This window comes from Tamandua tetradactyla, chromosome 8 (assembly GCF_023851605.1).
Source record: "Tamandua tetradactyla isolate mTamTet1 chromosome 8, mTamTet1.pri, whole genome shotgun sequence".
Classification (NCBI taxonomy): Eukaryota; Metazoa; Chordata; class Mammalia; order Pilosa; family Myrmecophagidae; genus Tamandua; species Tamandua tetradactyla.
This window is the reverse complement of record NC_135334.1, coordinates 61100128-61112897: the sequence shown is the minus strand read 5'-3', so window position 1 is coordinate 61112897 and position 12770 is coordinate 61100128. Positions and strand designations below refer to the sequence as shown.

Sequence of the window (12770 nt, the reverse complement as noted above, 5' to 3'; positions counted from 1 at the left end):
TGTATATATGTTATATTATACAATTTTTAAAAAGTTAAAACAAGATTGGAAGAGGAAGAGACCCCAAATGGTTAAAGATATCCTAAAAAAGAAGAGCAAAGTGGGAGAACTTTTACTTCCTGACTTTAAAGCTTACTATAAAGCCATCGTGGTCAAAACAGCATGGTACTGGTACAAAGATGGAAGTGGAGAAGTAGGAACATTTATTCAGTACTGATGGGAATGTATAAATAGAGCAGCTACCATGGAGGACAGTTTGGCAATTTCTCAGAAAACAAAATACCAAGTTGCCCTATGACCTGGTGATGCCAATACTTGGTATATATCCAGAAGAGCTGAGAGGAGTGCCAGGAACAGACATTTGCACGCCGATGTTCATAGCTACACTGTTCATAATTGCCCCAAGTTGGAAACGATCCAAGTGCCCACCAATGGAGTAGTGGATAAAAGAAATGTGTGTATATACACACATACATAAAACAGAACATTACGCAGCAGTGAGATGAAATGATATCCTGAAACATATGACAACATGGATGAACTATGAGGACATAATGCTGAGTGAAATAAGTCAGTCACAAAAGGACAGATACTGTATGATTTCATTATTATGACTCAGGTAAAGGTAATCTCAGAGGTTACAGGGGTAGAATATAGCAGACCTAGAGGTACACAAAAGCTAGAGATGGAAGAAAGGCTCCCGAAAGAGGCTGAACCTAATTGTAAGGCAATGGATAGAGGTGGTGATAACTAATTAGCAGGTATTTATTAGCAGGTATGAAACTTAGCATAGCTATATATAATAACAGTTGAAGTAACCAAGAAAGAGATCAGGCCTCAATTAGAGTTAAAAATGAAGCCAATCTGGTTGGGTCTAAGGTAAACTAGAATACAGAAGGTGAATATGATTGAAAAGGGGATGTATAGTGCCATGTATCATAACGATTAAATTTATAATCATAAGTAAGTTCTCGCATGATCCATTTCAATGGTTTGATAGTGGACAAAGAGTCAATAGTAGAGGGATATGGGGGGAAAACTAAAAATGCATGCTATGGTCAATATTTAATAAGAGGACATCAACAGTACCACGACACTACCAGTGGCAACAAACTGGGGATGGGGGTGGGGACAAGAGATAAAGGATAGTTTTGATTGGACAGCTGGTGACACTACGTTTGCTGGGGTTCTTTGTCATTACAGACCAATGAGAGTTGTTGAAAATTAAGAATACTCCTGAGTGTACAACCAAACCAAGATGCTGTAAGACATGGGTTATTTTGGACATTATCCATGATGCCCAATAGATGGAGGGAGCCAAAGAATACAGTGACTAGGAAGTAAAAATGGCGAATAGTGATACATTTATATGATGGAATTTGGTGCATCTACAAAAAGAAGGGATGTCAAGGGGCACACAACAAACCAAATAAACCTTGGGGACAATGGGCTGTGCAGAATAGGCCAGAAACAAAAGAATAAATATGCTAAGACCTCTCTCAGATGATGCTTATAAAAAAATGAGAGCCTGGATTGTGGGCCCTTATAGCAGCCACATTTGGTCTGAAGTTGTGGATATATTTCTGGATTCTGAGACATTGAGCTATATGTATATCAGCTGCTATTTCCCTGGAACTTTGAGTAGCTCAGTGACACCTGGGTCCCAGAAATGAAATACTACAGACCTGAAAGTTAGCATAGCTATATATAATAACAGTTGAAGTAACCAAGAAAGAGATCAGGCCTCAATTAGAGTTTAAAATGAAGCCAATCTGGTTGGGTCTAAGGTAAATTAGAATACAGGGTCAAAGATGATAGTGTATGTACTCTAGACCTCCAGTTGCTGTATGAGATCAAGGGCAGAGAGGTTTGTTATGTCTAGAACCTAAGTTTTCTGTAACACAGTCTGAATCAGCCTTTCTGGACAGTGCATTTAGACACCTGGACTCCTGGAGTCCAGAACAGGAACGAGGCCTTGGAATTCCTATGGCTTGGTGTAGTGCCAGCCAGACTATGGTGGGCTGATAATTAAAAAGTATTGGGAGAGTCTCTTGAGGATCCGAAGAGGAAAAATTACATATATCTGGGTAACCTTGGGTACCCTCCCAACCACTGGGGGTTCCCCCAAAATAAGGCAAGCCCTGCATTTTGAGGCTTGCGCTTATGAATTTATTTCTGTAGGGAAGAAGCTAAGACCACCCATAATGAGGCCTAAAAATTGGTTCCAGGAAGCCTCTTTATTGCTCAGATATGGTCTGTCTCTCTCTCTCTCTCTCTCTCTCTCTCTCTCTCTCTCTCTCTCTCTCTCTCTCTCTCTCTCAGCCCAGATCTGCAAGGAAAATCATTGCCTTCCATCCTACATGGTACAAGTCATTCAGGGGTGAAAATCTCCCTGACAACATGGGGTATGACTCCCAGGGATGAGTCTGGCCCTGGTGCCATAGGACGGACAACACCTTCCTGACCAAAAGGGTAAAAGAACGTAATAAAATAAGGCATCTGTGGCCAAGAGAGATCAAATGGAGTCAGGAGGCTGCTGCTATGCAAGCTTCAGTTAGATAGCACTAATTGCAATAGTTTGCTAAACCCCAGTCAACATCACTCCTGTTCACTCTTAAGAACACCTACGGTTTGAACTGAGACCTTATAAATGTTTCATGCAATAGGTTTCTGTTCCTGGAGCATATAGTTCCCAGAGGACTGTTAGGCCAGATAAATCCTGAAACTCAGGCTTGCCAAGATTATCGACTCACTACAATCCCCTGCCCTTTAGTGTCCACACTCTTTCTCAACATGAAAAATTCAGAACAGGCATACCCCAAAGATCCGTATAGATTGGGAAAAGGATTAAAGGAGAAAAGAGTATCGTTGCTGAATTATCATGTGAATATTCTTTCTAGCCTCGTTTCGGAACACCTAGAAGGAAAAATGTGAGATGATAGAATGGTAGCCCATGACAAACTCTGGGATCTTTTCTGTAACTATTTGGTGAAGTGTGCTTTGAAAATTATTATATTTTTCTTTGCCTTGTATATGTTATATCATATCATTTAAAAAGTTAAAAAAAAAAAAAAAGTAAAATCCCAGCCTTTGTCCTCAGAGGAGAAATTAAAACAGGAGATTTACTAGGCTTAACACAATGGACACAATACTCTAGATGCAAATTATCACTTAAACAATCATCCTGCTTGGCTTTGCTGGCCACCCTGGCCTGACTTCGGCCTCTGCTACCTCCTTTTACTCCCTGTAGCCTCCATCTGACTTCCTGGATCACAGCCAGAGAGGGAAGGGTAATTGAGTCTCTACTTAGGGACAACATTGAAAACCTAATCCCTCAACTAGGCAACCACAAGGAAAACATTAGTCCTACTTAATAGTTCCTCAACAGTTGAACTAAAATTTGCTATTCAAAATGATTGCTTCTCCTTACTTCATCAGTTAAGCAGGAAGATTACTCTGCAGTTACTGGTGTGATAAGATCAATTAAAGAAAGCATGAAATCTCCCATCTTATCTCCCCCACCCTTGCGAATGGGCTCCACTTGCTGTGCTAGTCCTTGGCCTTATGGAGAATGTGGAGGAAGGGGGGGAAGGAGAGGGGGATTATAAGAGGTATGTGGCAAGGAGGGCAAGAAGAACATGAGGGAAGGGGAGGGTAAAAGGAAAATAAGAGGCATCAGCTGCACGATGGGAGAGGAGTATATACATAGAAAGGGGGGGTCAAAAAAAGAATCATCAGCTCTGACTTTGTGTTCTCTTCACAGTGTCTGAAATATATGATTAAGAGACTTGAGTTATTTTAAATTAATTTTAGTACCACGGACTTTCCTCGCTGTGACCCTGTGGTAGGAGTGATCCATGAAATTTTATAAATTCCACACTAGCAAATAAAGACAGGCAGTGAAGTCCATGATCAGTCAGACAGCAAACAGCCCACCAGCAGGTGATGTTGGGATTGGCTACTTTGATACTGGAGAGGATTCCCAAGGAGAGATAAAAGTGTCAGTGCCAGGGTCTTCCTAGGCTGGACTGCAGGAATAGGTAATCTGCTGGCTAAAGAAGGGGAGAGAAGACTCTTGCTTTCACTATGGTTTAGCCTCTGATCCCACTTTCATGACTTTCTTATCATAACTAAGACTTACATCCCACATAGTAAACCAGCAGAATTTGCATTCATAGTTCTCTGATGCCCAGTGCTGACAGTGGTGTGGTACTAAAGCAGTCTGGGCTAGGCAACGCAAGAGAGGATAAGAAAATAGGATATGATGATTGGTGATACAGAAAACGCTTTTGATGATGTGATCAGAAAATGAAGTTATATCCCTCTGAATTAAGCTGACATATTATTTTCTAGAAACACTCAAGAATAGGCCTAATGAAACAAATTAGATATTTTCAGTATCAAAACAGTATTTGGTTTGATAATTTCAAAGAGAAATAGTTGGCATAAAATTAGAATTTGGGATATTTGTAAGTCTTCATGACTCATGACTTGTCTGGTTTCTAGACAACAGTAGTAAGCTGAGCTGTCCTAAAGGTCTGATGTAATTTTAGTTTGATCTTATTCACCAGGTCTCCCTCTCTCTCTGATGCTGAGAACCAAACGACCCCACAGAGCTCTTGTTCATTAATTATGTCAAGGGGTAAATGTATACACACCACAGTAGGGATCTAGAAGGCAGAAGGCTGAGTTGCCTGTGTATAAGCATGTATATAAAGAACTGATAGCTTGATTGTACAGTATTATAATTTATTTAATCCTATCTTGAACACTGATTGTTTCCAATTTTCCACTTATATAATGTAAATATGTTAATATTCATAATAAATCTTATTACAAATATTAGACAGCAGTTTAGAAAGCTGATTTTTGTATATTATCAAATTTTACTCTTACAACAAGATTAAGTAGAGATGATTATTAATTATACACAAAGAAATTGATACAGAAACATGCAATATTTTCAAGGCCACACAGTGACCAAGTGCTAGGTGGGTATCACGGTCAGGTTCACGTGTCAATTTGGCCAGGTGGTGGTGCCCCTTTGTCTGGTTGGGCAAGTACTGGTCAGTCTGTTGCTATGAGGACATTTCATAGAATTAAATCATGATCACATTGGCTGTATCCACAGGTTGATTGTATTTGTAATCAGCCAAGGTGGGTGTCTTCTGCAATGAGTAACGGTTTTATCTAATCACTGGAAAGCTTTTAAGGAGGATTCAGAAGAGACAGGTTCTCTTCCTGCCTCGGCCAGCAAGCCTCTCCTGTGGAGTTTGTCCCAACCCTTTATTGGAGTCATCAGCTTCACAGCCTGCCCTCTGGATTTTGGAGTCCATGTTCTTGAGGTTATATGAGACACTTTTAGAAATTTTATACCAATGGATATTTCCTGCTGATTCTGTTTCTCTAGAGAACCCAAGCTAATACCATGGGGAAGGGTATCTATTTTGGTTTGACTCCAAAGCTTGTGCTCACACTATCATATCCTCAACATTACCGATCCTAGAATGCTCCTTGCATAAGGAAAGGCTCAAATATCACCAGATGATTGAATAAACTGGGCTACAGGGGGATAAAGTAATGTAGCTTATTTTTTTTTCAGCTACTGATATCTAAGTACATCCCAAAGCTCCCCTGGTTACTCTCAGGTTTAAAAAACCCCAGCCCATACCAGTCTATTTTCAAAGCTTTACTATCTCATTCAGTTTAAAACTTCTTATATACTAGCCTAAGCCCAGAAGCCATAGTGGGGAAGGAGAAGAATGGGGATTTCTTCTCTCTTATTTTCTTTAGAGCATTGGCTGCTGTTTCTGGTCAGGCCCAGTGTGCAGGAAGTCTCAAAGGAAGAGGACAGTTTCACATGGGTAGTGCAGTCATAACTATTGGGACCCTTTTGTTGTCAAAAGCCCAGTCGCTGGCTCTCGTGAGCCCGTTCATGGGTTCCTCACTGGTCATATCCCATGTGCACTTCTCTAATGCAAGGGATGCTTTCTTTGGATGGTGGCCACCACTTTCCCCTCAGCCTCTAGTTTCTGTTGCCTACCTCCAATGAATCCCATCTTTAGGGGTCTCATTGTCCTCCAAATGTTTCTTCTCGTCAGCATCCAAATCCTGTAGGACGAACCAATGTTTGTTCTAGTCCCTCATTCTTTTTCTGATCCTGGCAAACATGCAGGCTTCCTTGCTGGACTGGATATACAGGCCTTTCCCAGTACAGCCGTGTTATGTTCTCTCTAGCTAGCTCCTAACTTTGAACCTCTTCCCCAACCCGACCTCTGAGTAGGGAGTTTACTTGAAGCATAATGAAGATTTGAGAAGTGACTTATTTATGCCTTTAATGAACTTGTCTTTATTGAATAGAACAAAATGATATGAAACTATTCTGGACAATCCTGGATCTTTGGTCAGATTAATTCTAATACTGAATCATCCAAACCTACACAGCACCTACAGAAGTGAGTAATATAATATCTACCCAGGTGAATTTCATAACTGGCACTAAAGTGAAACTGATATTGCACTGTGAGGCGTTGTGGAGTGCAGTGGTTAAGAGCACCAAATATCAGGAGTATTCTCTCTGTGTCTTTCGGTTGCCATAGTAAATGAGAATAGGGCACCTACTTCGTCAGGCTATTGTGAAGATTAAATGAGTAGTACCCACACATTGTCAGTTAACTTTCACCATTAGCCAATGCATTTCACCTTCTCAGGAGAGTATTTTCCTCCACAAAGGGAGCCCAAAGGAGTCTGTAGTTGGTAGAATGTAGGTGGGATGTGCTTTATGAACAAGAAAGGATTCTAAGCATTTTTCACTGTGTTGAGTCTGACTCTTTTGAGAAGCAGATGCCAAGAAAGCAATTGACACAACAGATTTTTTGGGGGGAATAAATTTCTGAGGGAAGGAAGGGAGGGAGCCAGAAAAGAGAAGAACCATCGGACCATGGCATAGGTCTGCTGTCTGAAGGAAAGAGGATTGGGTGTAAGGAGTCTTGGCCTGCAGTCAGAAGACCTTCATTATTCTTTTATGGGTGATCTTAATATACTTCTCTCTGGTTCTCTGTTAAATGAGAGAAGTCGGGCAAAGTCTTACCTCTAAGACTATGAGATAAATGCGAGGAGGACTGAAAAATCGATTGGTTGTGTCTTGATGACAGGCAATGGCACGCACATTAGTTGATAGGTTTTACAAAAACGGCTGAGTGCCTTAACCGCTGCAATCAGGGAGGGGCTCCTCTGGAGGTAGAAGATGCCTCAGGTACGCCACCTGTTGGAGAGAAGCGGTAAGTACAGTCTGGCAAACTCCCCATCTGCCTAGATTTTTAAAAATGTTTTTCTATTTTTGTTAGTATTATTGTTATCTTTATATATTTTTAAATATATTGGTATTTTAAGGGTTTTTTTATTTCTCTACTTTAGTTTTTTAATTTTCTCTCCCTTATGTAGGCACCAGTTTAAGTTCATTCCTAAAATGTCTTGGGGTGTCTCCTGATTTGGGGCTTACTACTGTTAAGGTGTATTTTTTCCCCATAGTTTTAAATTTTATTTTTTTATTATTAATTATATTATATTATTTATTTATTTATTTATATTTGGGTGCATGGACTGGGAATTGAGCCTGGGTGCCCTTGTGGCAGGCGGGCATTCTGCAACTGAAATATCCATGCACCCCGGACTAACTTTTAATAGACTCTCAAGTAGAATTGTATCTCCTACATGTGATCCAAGCCATAGTTGTGGGGAATTACTGACAAACCAAGGGCAAAACCTTCAACACAAAACCAAATAAATATAAAACTTTAGGAAAGTGAAAGAAACCGACTTGTTAAATAACCTTAAGATAATCAAGTGCCCCAAACACAACAGAAAATCACAAAGCATGTGAAGATCCAAGCAGAAATGGCCCAGCTAAACTACCAAATCAAAATTCCAGAGGGTACACAGAATATAGAACAACCACTCAAGGATATTTATAAAGAAATAAAGGATATCAGTAAGACACTAGAAGAGCATAAAGAAGAACTTGAAAGATTAAATAGAAGAATGGTAGATCTCACAGAAATGAAAGATACAGCAGACAAAATTAGGAATATACTAGAGATACACGACAGCAGATTTGAAGAGGCAGAAGGAGGAATAAGTCAGCTAAAAGACACAGCAGCTCAACTAGAGTGCACACAAGAACAAAATGGCAAGATAGATGGAAAAAAAGGAACTGGATCTTAGGGAAATTAGGTGTAACAAGAGGTACAGAAATATAAGTGTCATCAGTGTCCCAGAAGGAAAAGAGAAGAGTAAGGGCTGGAAAGATCAGCTGAAGATACAATCAGGGAAAACTTACCAACCCTTATAAAAGACATAAAAATGCAAATGGAAGAGGATCAATGAAATATAAACAAAATAAATCCAAATAGGTCTACTCCAAGACACGTACTAATCAAACTGTCAAATTCTGAAGAGAAACAGGAAGTACTGAAAGCAGCATGAGAACAGTAACCTACTACAGACAAAGAAAAACACAAAAGACTGACTTTGGACTACACAACAGGTGCCATGGAACCAAGATGGCAGTGGTATGATATATTTAAGACCCTGAGTGAGAAAGGCTGCCAGTCAATTATTCTTAATCCAGCCAAGTTTTCCTTCAAAATTGAGAGAGATTAAAATCTTCAAAGATAGACAATGACAGAGAGAACTAGTCAACAAGAGACCTGCCCTACAGGAAATACTAAAGGGAGTCCTGTGAGCTGGGGAGGAAAAAAAAAAAAAAAGACAGGAGTGGGAAGTCTGGAGGTGGGCACAGAATTGAAGAATGCCAGTAATGGTAATTTAAAGTATCTAAAGAGAGAGAGGGCAAAGAATACATAGATCTGACAAATAAAAACTAAAGGATGAGATGGTAGATTCAAGAACTGCTTTTACTATAATAACTTTGAATGTTAATGTATTAAACCCACCAGTTAAAAGTTACATATTGCCAGAATAGATTAAAGAACATAGTCCATCTATATGCTATTTACAACAAGAGATGCATCTTAGATCCAAGGACACAAATAGATGGAAACATATGTTCTATGCAAGCTGTAACCAAAAGAAAGCAGAAGTACCTATACTAATATCAGACAAAATAGAATTTAAATGTAAAGATGTCATAAGAGTCAAAGAAGTACACTACATAGTAATTAAAGGGAAATTCACCAAGAGGAAATAACAATCACAAATGTTTATGCTCTCAGTCAAGAAGCCCCAGAGTACATGAAGCAAACAGTGACAAAACTGAAGGGCGTTATAGACATTTAAACAATAGTAGTTGGACTTCAATATACCACTCGCGACTATAGATAGAATAACCAGAATAGAAAGAACAACCAGACAGAGGATCAACAAGGAAATAGAGAACCTAAACAATGAGATAAATGAATTAGATTTAACAGACATATATAGATCATTACACCCCAAACACCAGAATATATATTCTTCTGTAGCACACATGGATTATTCTCTAGGATAGATCATATGCTGGGACACAAAATGAGTCTTTATAAGTTTAAGAAGATTGAAATTATCCAAAGCACTTTCTCTGACCACAACAGAATGAAGGTAGAAATCAATAATCATCAAAGAACCAGAGCTTTCACAAACATGGAGATTAAGCAACATACTCTTAAATAATCAGTGGGTCAAAGACAAAATTGCTAGAGAAATCAGTAAATAAAATATCTGGAGATTAATGATGTTGAGGATACAACATATCAGAACTTATGATATATGGCAAAGGCAGTGCTGGGGGGAGGGGAGGAATTTATTGTCCTAAGTGCCTATATTAAAAAATAAGAACAAGCAAAAATTGAGCACTTAACTGCTCACCTGGAGGGTTTAGAGAAAGAACAGCAAAATAACCCCAAAGCAAGTGAAAGAAGTGAAATAAAGATTAAAGCAAAAATAAACAAACTGGAAAACAACCAAACAATAGAATCAGCAAAACCAAAAGTTGGTTCTTTGAGAAAAATCAATAAAATTGATGGACCCCTAGCTAGACTATTAAAGAAAAAAAAAGAGAAAATACAAATAAACAATCAGAAATGAGAGGGGGGTTGTTACCATGGATATTGAAGATGTTTAAGAAATCATGAGAATACTATGAACAATGATAGGCCAACAAACTAGACAACTTAGATGAAATGGACAAAGAGAAACACAGAAATTACATACACTGACTTAAGAAATAGAAGATCTCAGTAAACCAAATACAAGTAAAGTGATTCAATCAGTCATCAAAAATCTTCCCACAAAGAAACATTGAGGACCAGATGGTTTCACAGGGAAACTCTATCAAACATTCCAAAAAGAACTAACATTAATCCTGCTCAAACTTTCCCAAAAAGTCCAGGAGAAAAGCAATTCTACCTAACTCATTTTATGAGGCTAACACCATGCTAATATCAAAACTGGATAAAGACCCTTCAAGATAGGAAAACTACAGTCCAATCTCCCTAATGAACATAAATTTAAAAATTCTCAACAAAATACTAACATATTGAATCCAATAACACATTAAAAGAATTATATATCATGACCAAGTAGGGTTTATACCCGGAAAGCAAGGGTAGTTCAACATAAACTCAATCAAGGTAATACAGCAAATTAACACATCCAAAAGGGAAAATCACATGAGCATATTGATTGATGCTGAAAAAGTATTAGACAAGATTTAGTATCCTTTCCTGATAAAATACTCCAAAATATAGGAATCAAAGGAAACTTTCTCAATACCATAAAGAGCAAATATGAAAAACCCATGGCCAGCATCATACTTAATTGTGAGAGATTGAAAGCATTCCTAAGATTGGGAATGAGAAAAGGATGCTCATTGTTTACCACTATTATTCAACACTGTACTATAAGTCCAAGTTGAAGTGACTAGACAGGAAATAAAAGGCATCCAATTAAGAAAGGAAGAAGTAAAACTTTCATTATTTGCAGGTGACATGATCCTATATTTGGAAAACCCTGAGAAATCTAGACAAAGTTACTTGAGCTAATAAACAAATTCAGCAAAGTGGCAAGATACAAAATTAATTTTTTAAAAATCAGTAATGTTTCTATACCTAAGCAATCATCTATCTGAGGAGACAATTAAGGAAAAAATTCCATTCAAAATAGTGACCAAATGAATCAGGTATCTAGGAATAAGCCCTACTAACAATGTCAAGGATGTGTATACAAAAAACTATAAAACATTGCTAAAAGAAATAAAATATCACCCAAATACATGGAAAGACATTCTATGCTCATGGATAGGATTGTTGAATATCATTAAATGTCAATTCTACTCAAATTGACCTACAGATACAATGCAATACAAATCAAAATCAAAACAACTTACTTTGAAGACTTGCAAAAACTAGCTATCAAATTTATTTGGAAGGGAAAGAGACCTTGAATAGCAAAAAGATTCCTTAAAAAGAATAGCAAAGTGAGAGGGCTAAAACTTCTGATTTTAAAGCTTACTATAAAGACACAGCAGTCAAACGGCATGATACTGGAATAAGGATGGAAGTTCAACCAATGGAATTCAGAGTGCAGAGATAGACCACCAAATTTATGGACATTTGATCTTTGATAAGGCCCCCAATTCTACTGAAATGGGACAGAATAGTCTTTTCAATAAACTGGCATGGGAGAATTGAATAGCTATAGCCAAAAGAATGAAAGAGGACCCCTTCCTTACACCCTATACAAACAATCTTTCAAAATGGATTAAAGACCTAAACATAAGAGCCAGTACCATAAAATTTCTAGAAGAAAATGCAGGGAAACCTCTTCAAGATCTAGTAATAGGAGTACCTTCTTAAACTTTATACCTAAAGCACAAACAATGAAAGAAAAAAATAGATAAATGGGAACTCCTTAGGATCAAGAGCTTCTGTGCCCCAAAGAAAAGAATTTTGTTAAAGTGTGAGGAGGCAGTTAAGTCAATGGGAGAAACTCTTTGGAAATCACATATCAGATTAAGGCTTGATATCCTGTGTACATAAATAAGTTATATAACTCAACAACAAAACAAACAACTCAATTATAAAATGGGCAAAAGATATGAAAACATTTTTCTGAAGAGCAAATACAAATGACTAAAAAGCACAGGAAGAAAAGTAGACTAAAAAGACAAAGCTAAAAAAAAAAAGAAAAAGCACATGAAGAGATGCTCATTCTCATTAGGTATAAGGAAAATGCAAATCAAAAAAATCAAGATGACAATGAGATATCACGTCACATCAATAAGAACAGTTGATATTAAGCAAACAGTAAACTACAAATGTTGGAGAAGACGTGGAGAAACTGGAGCACTTATTCACTGTTGGTGGGAATGTATAACAGTACAGCTGCTGTGGAAAACAGTCTAGTGAACCCTCAGAAAATGAAATACTTGCCCTATGACCTGGCAAAACCAATACTTGGTATATACCAAAAAAATCTGAAAGTAGTGACATGAACAGACATTTGTATACTGCTGTTCATAGTTGTACTACTCACAACTGACAAAAGATGAAAACAATCCAAATATTCATCAATAGATGAATGGATAAACAAAATGCGGTATATAGATACAACAGAATATTATGTAGCAATAAGATGAAATAAGGTCCTGAAGCATATGACAACATGGGTGAATCTTGAGGACATAATGCTGAGTGAAATAAGTCAGACACAAATGGACAGATACTGTATGATTTTGCTCTTATGACTTTGTAAAGATAACCTCAGAGATTACA

The 12770-nt window shown here is 37.9% G+C and overlaps 1 long non-coding RNA gene across 3 annotated transcripts in view; it reads left to right on the top strand.

The window, feature by feature from the left end:
* The first annotated feature begins 647 nt into the window (after positions 1-647).
* The window catches only part of LOC143643430 (uncharacterized), a 34159-nt gene continuing 22036 nt past the window's right edge, over positions 648-12770 (top strand). Inside the window, exons 1-3 of one of the 3 annotated variants that reach the window (XR_013156279.1) lie at positions 648-775; positions 2323-2472; positions 6361-6455. This is a non-coding gene — a long non-coding RNA (uncharacterized LOC143643430). The remainder of the gene's footprint in view (positions 776-2322; positions 2473-6360; positions 6456-12770) is intronic. The other 2 variants (XR_013156278.1, XR_013156277.1) reach the window with 2 other exon arrangements.